This window comes from Oncorhynchus tshawytscha, linkage group LG15, assembly GCF_018296145.1.
Source record: "Oncorhynchus tshawytscha isolate Ot180627B linkage group LG15, Otsh_v2.0, whole genome shotgun sequence".
In the NCBI taxonomy this organism is placed as follows: Eukaryota; Metazoa; Chordata; class Actinopteri; order Salmoniformes; family Salmonidae; genus Oncorhynchus; species Oncorhynchus tshawytscha.
The window spans coordinates 37,445,352-37,455,351 of NC_056443.1; positions in this window are offsets into that span (position 1 = coordinate 37,445,352).

A 10,000-nucleotide genomic window follows, 5' to 3' on the forward strand; every position below is an offset into this window, starting at 1 on the left:
ATCAGCCTATAGTAGTATCAGCCCATAGTAGTATCAGCCCATAGTAGTATCAGCCTATAGTAGTATCAGCCCATAGTAGTATCAGCCCATAGTAGTATCAGCCTATAGTAGTATCAGCCTATAGTAGTATCAGCCTATAGTAGTATCAGCCCATAGTAGTATCAGCCTATAGTAGTATCAGCCTATAGTAGTATCAGCCTATAGTAGTATCAGCCCATAGTAGTATCAGCCTATAGTAGTATCAGACCATAGTAGTATCAGCCCATAGTAGTATCAGCCTATAGTAGTATCAGACCATAGTAGTATCAGCCTATAGTAGTATCAGCCTATAGTAGTATCAGCCCATAGTAGTATCAGACCATAGTAGTATCAGCCTATAGTAGTATCAGCCTATAGTAGTATCAGCCCATAGTAGTATCAGCCTATAGTAGTATCAGCCTATAGTAGTATCAGCCTATAGTAGTATCAGCCCATAGTAGTATCAGCCTATAGTAGTATCAGACCATAGTAGTAGTAGTAGTATCAGCCTATAGTAGTATCAGCCTATAGTAGTATCAGCCCATAGTAGTATCAGCCTATAGTAGTATCAGCCTATAGTAGTATCAGCCTATAGTAGTATCAGCCCATAGTAATATCAGCCTATAGTAGTATCAGCCTATAGTAGTATCAGCCCATAGTAGTATCAGCCTATAGTAGTATCAGCCCATAGTAGTATCAGCCCATAGTAGTATCAGCCCATAGTAATATCAGCCTATAGTAATATCAGACCATAGTAGTATCAGCCCATAGTAGTATCAGCCCATAGTAGTATCAGCCTATAGTAGTATCAGACCATAGTAGTATCAGCCCATAGTAGAATCAGCCTATAGTAGTATCAGCCTATAGTAGTATCAGCCCATAGTAGTATCAGCCTATAGTAATATCAGACCATAGTAATATCAGCCCATAGTAGTATCAGCCCATAGTAGTATCAGCCTATAGTAGTATCAGACCATAGTAGTATCAGCCCATAGTAGTATCAGCCTATAGTAGTATCAGCCTATAGTAGTATCAGCCTATAGTAGTATCAGCCCATAGTAATATCAGCCTATAGTAGTATCAGCCCATAGTAATATCAGCCCATAGTAATATCAGCCCATAGTAGTATCAGCCCATAGTAGTATCAGCCCATAGTAGTATCAGCCCATAGTAATATCAGCCTATAGTAGTATCAGCCTATAGTAGTATCAGCCCATAGTAATATCAGCCTATTGTAGTATCAGCCTATAGTAGTATCAGCCTATAGTAGTATCAGCCCATAGTAGTATCAGCCTATAGTAGTATCAGCCTATAGTAGTATCAGCCTATAGTAATATCAGCCTATAGTAGTATCAGCCTATAGTAGTATCAGCCCATAGTAGTATCAGCCTATAGTAGTATCAGCCTATAGTAGTATCAGCCCATAGTAATATCAGCCTATAGTAGTATCAGCCTATAGTAGTATCAGCCTATAGTAGTATCAGCCTATAGTAGTATCAGCCTATAGTAGTATCAGCCCATAGTAGTATCAGCCCATAGTAATATCAGCCCATAGTAGTATCAGCCTATAGTAGTATCAGACCATAGTAGTATCAGCCTATAGTAGTATCAGCCTATAGTAGTATCAGCCCATAGTAATATCAGCCCATAGTAGTATCAGCCTATAGTAGTATCAGACCATAGTAGTATCAGCCTATAGTAGTATCAGCCCATAGTAGTATCAGCCTATAGTAGTATCAGACCATAGTAGTATCAGCCTATAGTAGTATCAGCCCATAGTAGTATCAGCCTATAGTAGTATCAGCCCATAGTAGTATCAGCCTATAGTAGTATCAGCCCATAGTAGTATCAGCCTATAGTAGTATCAGCCCATAGTAGTATCAGCCCATAGTAGTATCAGCCCATAGTAGTATCAGCCCATAGTAGTATCAGCCTATAGTAGTATCAGCCCATAGTAGTATCTGCCCATAGTAATATCAGCCTATAGTAGTATCAGCCTATAGTAGTATCAGCCCATAGTAGTATCAGCCTATAGTAGTATCAGCCTATAGTAGTATCAGCCTATAGTAGTATCAGCCTATAGTAGTATCAGCCCATAGTAGTATCAGCCTATAGTAGTATCAGCCTATAGTAGTATCAGCCTATAGTAGTATCAGCCCATAGTAGTATCAGCCTATAGTAGTATCAGCCCATAGTAGTATCAGCCTATAGTAGTATCAGCCTATAGTAGTATCAGCCTATAGTAGTATCAGCCCATAGTAGTATCAGCCTATAGTAGTATCAGACCATAGTAGTATCAGCCTATAGTAGTATCAGCCTATAGTAGTATCAGCCTATAGTAGTATCAGCCCATAGTAGTATCAGCCCATAGTAGTATCAGCCTATAGTAGTATCAGCCTATAGTAGTATCAGCCTATAGTAGTATCAGCCTATAGTAGTATCAGCCTATAGTAGTATCAGACCATAGTAGTATCAGCCTATAGTAGTATCAGCCTATAGTAGTATCAGCCCATAGTAGTATCAGCCCATAATAGTATCAGCCTATAGTAGTATCAGCCTATAGTAGTATCAGCCTATAGTAGTATCAGCCCATAGTAGTATCAGCCTATAGTAGTATCAGCCCATAGTAGTATCAGCCCATAGTAGTATCAGCCCATAGTAGTATCAGCCTATAGTAGTATCAGCCTATAGTAGTATCAGCCCATAGTAGTATCAGCCTATAGTAGTATCAGCCTATAGTAGTATCAGCCTATAGTAGTATCAGCCTATAGTAGTATCAGCCTATAGTAGTATCAGCCCATAGTAGTATCAGCCTATAGTAGTATCAGCCTATAGTAGTATCAGCCTATAGTAGTATCAGCCCATAGTAGTATCAGCCCATAGTAGTATCAGCCTATAGTAGTATCAGCCTATAGTAGTATCAGCCTATAGTAGTATCAGCCTATAGTAGTATCAGCCTATAGTAGTATCAGCCTATAGTAGTATCAGCCTATAGTAGTATCAGCCTATAGTAGTATCAGCCCATAGTAGTATCAGCCTATAGTAGTATCAGCCCATAGTAGTATCAGCCTATAGTAGTATCAGCCTATAGTAGTATCAGACCATAGTAGTATCAGCCCATAGTAATATCAGACCATAGTAGTATCAGCCCATAGTAATATCAGACCATAGTAATATCAGCCTATAGTAGTATCAGCCCATAGTAGTATCAGCCCATAGTAGTATCAGCCTATAGTAGTATCAGCCTATAGTAGTATCAGACCATAGTAGTATCAGCCTATAGTAGTATCAGCCTATAGTAGTATCAGACCATAGTAGTATCAGCCCATAGTAATATCAGACCATAGTAGTATCAGACCATAGTAGTATCAGCCTATAGTAGTATCAGCCTATAGTAGTATCAGACCATAGTAGTATCAGCCTATAGTAGTATCAGCCCATAGTAGTATCAGCCTATAGTAGTATCAGCCCATAGTAATATCAGCCTATAGTAGTATCAGCCCATAGTAATATCAGCCTATAGTAGTATCAGCCTATAGTAGTATCAGCCCATAGTAATATCAGCCTATAGTAGTATCAGCCCATAGTAGTATCAGCCTATAGTAGTATCAGACCATAGTAGTATCAGCCTATAGTAGTATCAGCCCATAGTAGTATCAGCCTATAGTAGTATCAGCCCATAGTAATATCAGCCTATAGTAGTATCAGCCCATAGTAATATCAGCCTATAGTAGTATCAGCCTATAGTAGTATCAGCCCATAGTAATATCAGCCTATAGTAGTATCAGCCCATAGTAGTATCAGACCATAGTAGTATCAGCCCATAGTAGTATCAGACCATAGTAGTATCAGCCTATAATAGTATCAGCCCATAGTAGTATCAGCCTATAGTAGTATCAGCCGATAGTAGTATCAGACCATAGTAGTATCAGACCATAGTAGTATCAGCCCATAGTAGTATAATAAGTAATAATTTTGCACGCCCAATTTTTCAGTTTTTGATTTGTTAAAAAAGTTTGAAATATCCAATAAATGTCGTTCCACTTCATGATTGTGTCCCACTTGTTGTTGATTCTTCACAAAAAAATACAGTTTTATATCTTTATGTTTGAAGCCTGAAATGTGGCAAAAGGTCGCAAAGTTCAAGGGGGCCGAATACTTTCGCAAGGCACTGTAAGTTATTTGAACCAATGATTCTGCAAGTGCAAGGTTTCTTTAAAGATATGAATGCACAATGCAAGGTTTCTTTAAAGATATGAATGCACAATGCAAGGTTTCTTTAAAGATATGAATGCACAATGCAAGGTTTCTTTAAAGATATGAATGCACAATGCAAGGTTTCTTTAAAGATATGAATGCACAATGCAAGGTTTCTTTAAAGATATGAATGCACAATGCAAGGTTTCTTTAAAGATATGAATGCACAATGCAAGGTTTCTTTAAAGATATGAATGCACAATGCAAGGTTTCTTTAAAGATATGAATGCACAATGCAAGGTTTCTTTAAAGATATGAATGCACAATGCAAGGTTTCTTTAAAGATATGAATGCACAATGCAAGGTTTCTTTAAAGATATGAATGCACAATGCAAGGTTTCTTTAAAGATATGAATGCACAATGCAAGGTTTCTTTAAAGATATGAATGCACAATGCAAGGTTTCTTTAAAGATATGAATGCACAATGCAAGGTTTCTTTAAAGATATGAATGCACAATGCAAGGTTTCTTTAAAGATATGAATGCACAATGCAAGGTTTCTTTAAAGATATGAAAGCACAATGCAAGGTTTCTTTAAAGATATGAATGCACAATGCAAGGTTTCTTTAAAGATATGAATGCACAATGCAAGGTTTCTTTAAAGATATGAAAGCACAATGCAAGGTTTCTTTAAAGATATGAATGCACAATGCAAGGTTTCTTTAAAGATATGAATGCACAATGCAAGGTTTCTTTAAAGATATGAATGCACAATGCAAGGTTTTGAACAGTGGACAGCCTGTGTTACAAGTGATGACCAGTTTTGAGTTTTGTGTCCAGAGTTTTGAAAAATGACCACAAGGTTCTGAAACTAATGCCAAAGTGTAAAAACCTTTAACATGCAGACGATACACTTCTGTATGTAACTGACTGACTAACTGGTTTTCAATGGATGACTAATTAGACTGTTTGTATGTACTTCTCTAAGAAATCCATTGACTGTTTCCAACCAGTTGTTCTTGTTAATGGAGGAGAATCTGAACGCTGTGTCTAACTTCAGGTCATTTTGGACTCCTACTTGACATTTGAAGAAACATGTGAAGAAGGTGGTTAAGTTTCAGATTATCCAACTTCAGGTTGATCAGACCTTTCCTTCCCTCAGGAGGCCCTGCCTCCTGCAATGCTGTGATCTCCTCACGTCTGAGACATTTCCTCACATCCTGGTCACAAGCAGGAGCTGCTATTCTGAAACCAATTGAATCAACAACAACAAACAAACACTGAAGATGTTTTGACCAAACAGTTACCACCATTGTCATGTATTTTTACAAACCTAATTGATTTAAGTCTGGATAGCTTTAAGCAGTATGTAGATGCAAGACTTGTCTTTAAGATCCTGCATGGTCTCCACCTCGTCTTGGCCCTCCACCTCTATGCCGGCATATCATGCTCAAGGAAAGCACCTCCAAGGCCAGCAACTAGAGGGGATTTGAGTTGTCCCTTTTCGACACAGTAAAATCAGCCAATCGGTCTTCTCGGTTAAAACTATAATATACTGGAATGCAATCCCATTGGACTAGAGAAGCTGCACTGATTATTGTAATTTTAAATTTAAATTGAAAACATGGCTCAAAACATGGTGTTGTTGTCGTTTGAATGATATATTATTGGATGTAATGTATTGGTATGTTGTATTGATAGTGGCTGTGTAAAGGCCCTTACCCATCCAATGGACTAGAAGGGCAAATTAGCTTTTCGTTGTGTCTGTCTGCCTGCCTGCCTGCCTGTCTGTCTGTCTGTCTGTCTGTCTGTGTGTGTGTGTGTGTTCCAAGCTTGATACAAACCTTGAGCCTTGACACACACAGAGACACACACAGAGACACACACAGAGACACACACAGAGACACACACAGAGACACACACACAGAGACACACATACCAAAGGGAATTCTTGATCAATGTCGGTGGAGCTTTTCGTTAAAACCCGGCACATGAAAGGTTACTGGAATCATGATGTTAATTAATGTAATTAAATGTAATTTAATTTATCTCTGTGGGTGAAAGCGGCGTGCGTTTTAGATTACGTCGTCTATGGATCTATGCAGGTCTGGGATGATGGAGTTGATGTGACCAGCCTTTCTAACCACTTCATGATGACAGAGTGCTACAGGGCTTTAGGCATTTCGGCATGGATCCTTGGAGTGTGTGTGTGTGTGTTGTGTGTGTGTTTGTGCGTGTGTGTGTGTTTGTGTGTGTGTGTGTGTGACACGTCATGTCAGATCTGTCAAAGGTAATCCACTCAGCTGGTTTTCAGACGTCATAGCGATGAGATGTCATAATCTGTCACCGTCAAATACTGTGTGTGTGTGTGTTTGTCTGTCTGTGTGTGTGTGCATTTGTGTGTGTGTGTGTTCGGGTGCGTGTTTGTGTGTGTGTTTGCCTGTGTGTGTGTGTGTTTTTGTGTATGCATTTCTGTGTGTGTGTGTGTGTGTGTGTGTGTGTTTGCCTGTGTGTGTGTGTGGATGCATTTCTGTGTGTGTGTGTGTGTTTGGAACTACTGTCTGTTTAAATCAATAATTATTCTATTACTATTAATTATTCTATATAATTATTCAAACACACATCATGTGCTAAAGCAGAAACAATGAGTCTGTGTGTTTCAGCTAACGGAGATACAAAGGAAGATAAGATGTTGAATTACAACTGTGTGTCTCTGTGTGTGTGTCTGTGTGTGTGTCTCTGTGTGTGTGTCTCTGTGTGTGTGTCTCTGTGTGTGTCTCTGTGTGTGTGTCTCTGTGTGTGTGTCTCTGTGTGTGTGTCTCTGTGTGTGTGTCTCTGTGTGTCTCTGTGTGTGTGTCTCTGTGTGTCTCTGTGTGTGTGTCTCTGTGTGTGTGTCTCTGTGTGTGTGTCTCTGTGTGTGTGTCTCTGTGTGTGTGTCTCTGTGTGTCTCTGTGTGTGTGTCTCTGTGTGTGTGTCTCTGTGTGTGTGTCTCTGTGTGTGTGTCTCTGTGTGTGTGTCTCTGTGTGTGTGTCTCTGTGTGTGTGTCTCTGTGTGTGTGTCTCTGTGTGTGTCTCTGTGTGTGTCTCTGTGTGTGTGTCTCTGTGTGTGTGTGTCTCTGTGTGTGTGTGTCTCTGTGTGTGTCTCTGTGTGTGTCTCTGTGTGTGTGTGTCTCTGTGTGTGTGTCTCTGTGTGTGTGTGTCTCTGTGTGTGTGTCTCTGTGTGTGTGTCTCTGTGTGTGTGTCTCTGTGTGTGTGTCTCTGTGTGTGTGTCTCTGTGTGTGTGTCTCTGTGTGTGTCTCTGTGTGTGTCTCTGTGTGTGTCTCTGTGTGTGTGTCTGTGTGTGTGTGTCTCTGTGTGTGTGTCTCTGTGTGTGTGTCTGTGTGTGTCTCTGTGTGTGTCTCTGTGTGTGTCTCTGTGTGTGTGTGTCTCTGTGTGTGTGTCTCTGTGTGTGTGTCTCTGTGCGTGTGTCTCTGTGCGTGTGTCTCTGTGCGTGTGTGTCTCTGCGTGTGTGTCTCTGCGTGTGTGTGTCTGTGTGTCTCTGTGTGTCTCTGTGTGTCTCTATGTCTCTGTGTGTCTCTATGTCTCTGTGTGTGTGTGTGTCTCTGTGTGTGTGTGTGTGTCTGTCTGTCTGTCTGTCTGTCTGTCTGTCTGTCTGTCTGTCTGTCTGTCTGTCTGTCTGTCTGTCTGTCTGTCTGTCTGTCTGTCTGTCTGTCTGTCTGTCTGTCTGTCTGTGTGTGTGTGTGTGTGTGTTCCAAGCTTGATACAAACCTTGATCCTTGCCACACACACAGAGACACACACAGAGACACACACAGAGACACACACAGAGACACACACACAGACACACACAGAGACACACACACAGAGACACACACACACAGACACACACACAGAGACACAGACATACCAAAGGGAATTCTTGATCAATGTCGGTGTTTCTTATTAAGTATTACTCTGCCTTCAGGCTGGCTTCCAAAAACTGATGAGCTTCTATTTTGCAGTTTATTTAGATGTTGTTGTTGTTGTTATTTACATATTACATGCATACATAATATTTGTTTATGACTTTCCAAACCTTTATTACTTTAAAGAGAGTTGTAACACCATCAAATCAAGGAAGAATATGATGCTTATCCCCCCCCATTCTTGTAAAACAAGACCACATAGATATGCTAATTTAATTTGAATGTATTCATTTACACAGTCAGGTCTTTGTGAAATGTATTATAATTATTTTTTAAATGTGACTATAATAACGGAACTGTGAGTCGGGAAGCAGGAAGCAGGAAGTAGGAAGCAGGAAGCAGGAAGCAGGTGAAACGTTTAATAAAACAACAAAAACAGTAAAGGGATAAATCCATAAGCCCCCCCCACACGCAGGTAAACAACAACAATACCAACTGGTGAGAAAACACAAGGGAGGGACATATAAAGGGAGGAAATGCTGTAGGTAATGAGGTACAGGAGGGACATATAAAGGGGAGGAAATGCTGTAGGTAATGAGGTACAGGAGGGACATTCAAAGGGCAGGAAATGCTGTAGGTAATGAGGTACAGGAGGGACATATAAAGGAGGAAATGCTGTAGGTAATGAGGTACAGGAGGGACATATAAAGGGGAGGAAATGCTGTAGGTAATGAGGTACAGGAGGGACATATAAAGGAGGAAATGCTGTAGGTAATGAGGTATAGGAGGGACATATAAAGGGAGGAAATGCTGTAGGTAATGAGGTACAGGAGGGACATATAAAGGGGAGGAAATGCTGTAGGTAATGAGGTACAGGAGTGACATAAAGGGGAGGAAATGCTGTAGGTAATGAGGTACAGGAGTGACAAAGGGAGGAAATGCTATAGGTAATGAGGTACAGGAGGGACATATAAAGGGGAGGAAATGCTGTAGGTAATGAGGTACAGGAGTGACATAAAGGGAGGAAATGCTATAGGTAATGAGGTACAGGAGGGACATATAAAGGGGAGGAAATGCTGTAGGTAATGAGGTACAGGAGGGACATATAAAGGGAGGAAATGCTGTAGGTAATGAGGTACAGGAGGGACATATAAAGGAGGAAATGCTGTAGGTAATGAGGTACAGGAGTGACATAAAGGGAGGAAATGCTATAGGTAATGAGGTACAGGAGGGACATATAAAGGGGAGGAAATGCTGTAGGTAATGAGGTACAGGAGGGACATATAAAGGGGAGGAAATGCTGTAGGTAATGAGGTACAGGAGGGACATATAAAGGGGGGAAATGCTGTAGGTAATGAGGTACAGGAGTGACATATATAGGGAGGAAATGCTGTAGGTAATGAGGTACAGGAGTGAATAATGATGAATCCCGGAGGTTAGTATTCTGGTCATGTCGTACGGCCGGAGAGGAGGAGTAGGAGAAGATGTGACAGTACCCCCCCCCTGACACGCAGCTCTAGCCACAGGACGACGCCGACCAGGGGGGGCGGGGTGAGTTAGTTTTTTTGTACATAGTCTGTGTTTAATGTAATTGCGTATGAAAACACAGTTTGAGATGATTTTGCCAGTAGTTTGAGTGGTGAGTTGGGCTTCCCGGAAACATGCTGTCCGAGGTTGCAACAGTAAGCCATGGGAACGAGGTTTAGCGAAAGGGGCCAGTTGGTACCTTTTTTGTATAGCTCAATCGGTTCGTACGTTGTCAAGCGGGAAGTCCCGTGTGTCTGAGAGACTCTTTCCTGCGCCATAAAGGTCTGGACTGTAATGTTCATGTTTTTAAAACTAATCCACCACTAAAACACGCTAAAACATGTTCCCATCAGG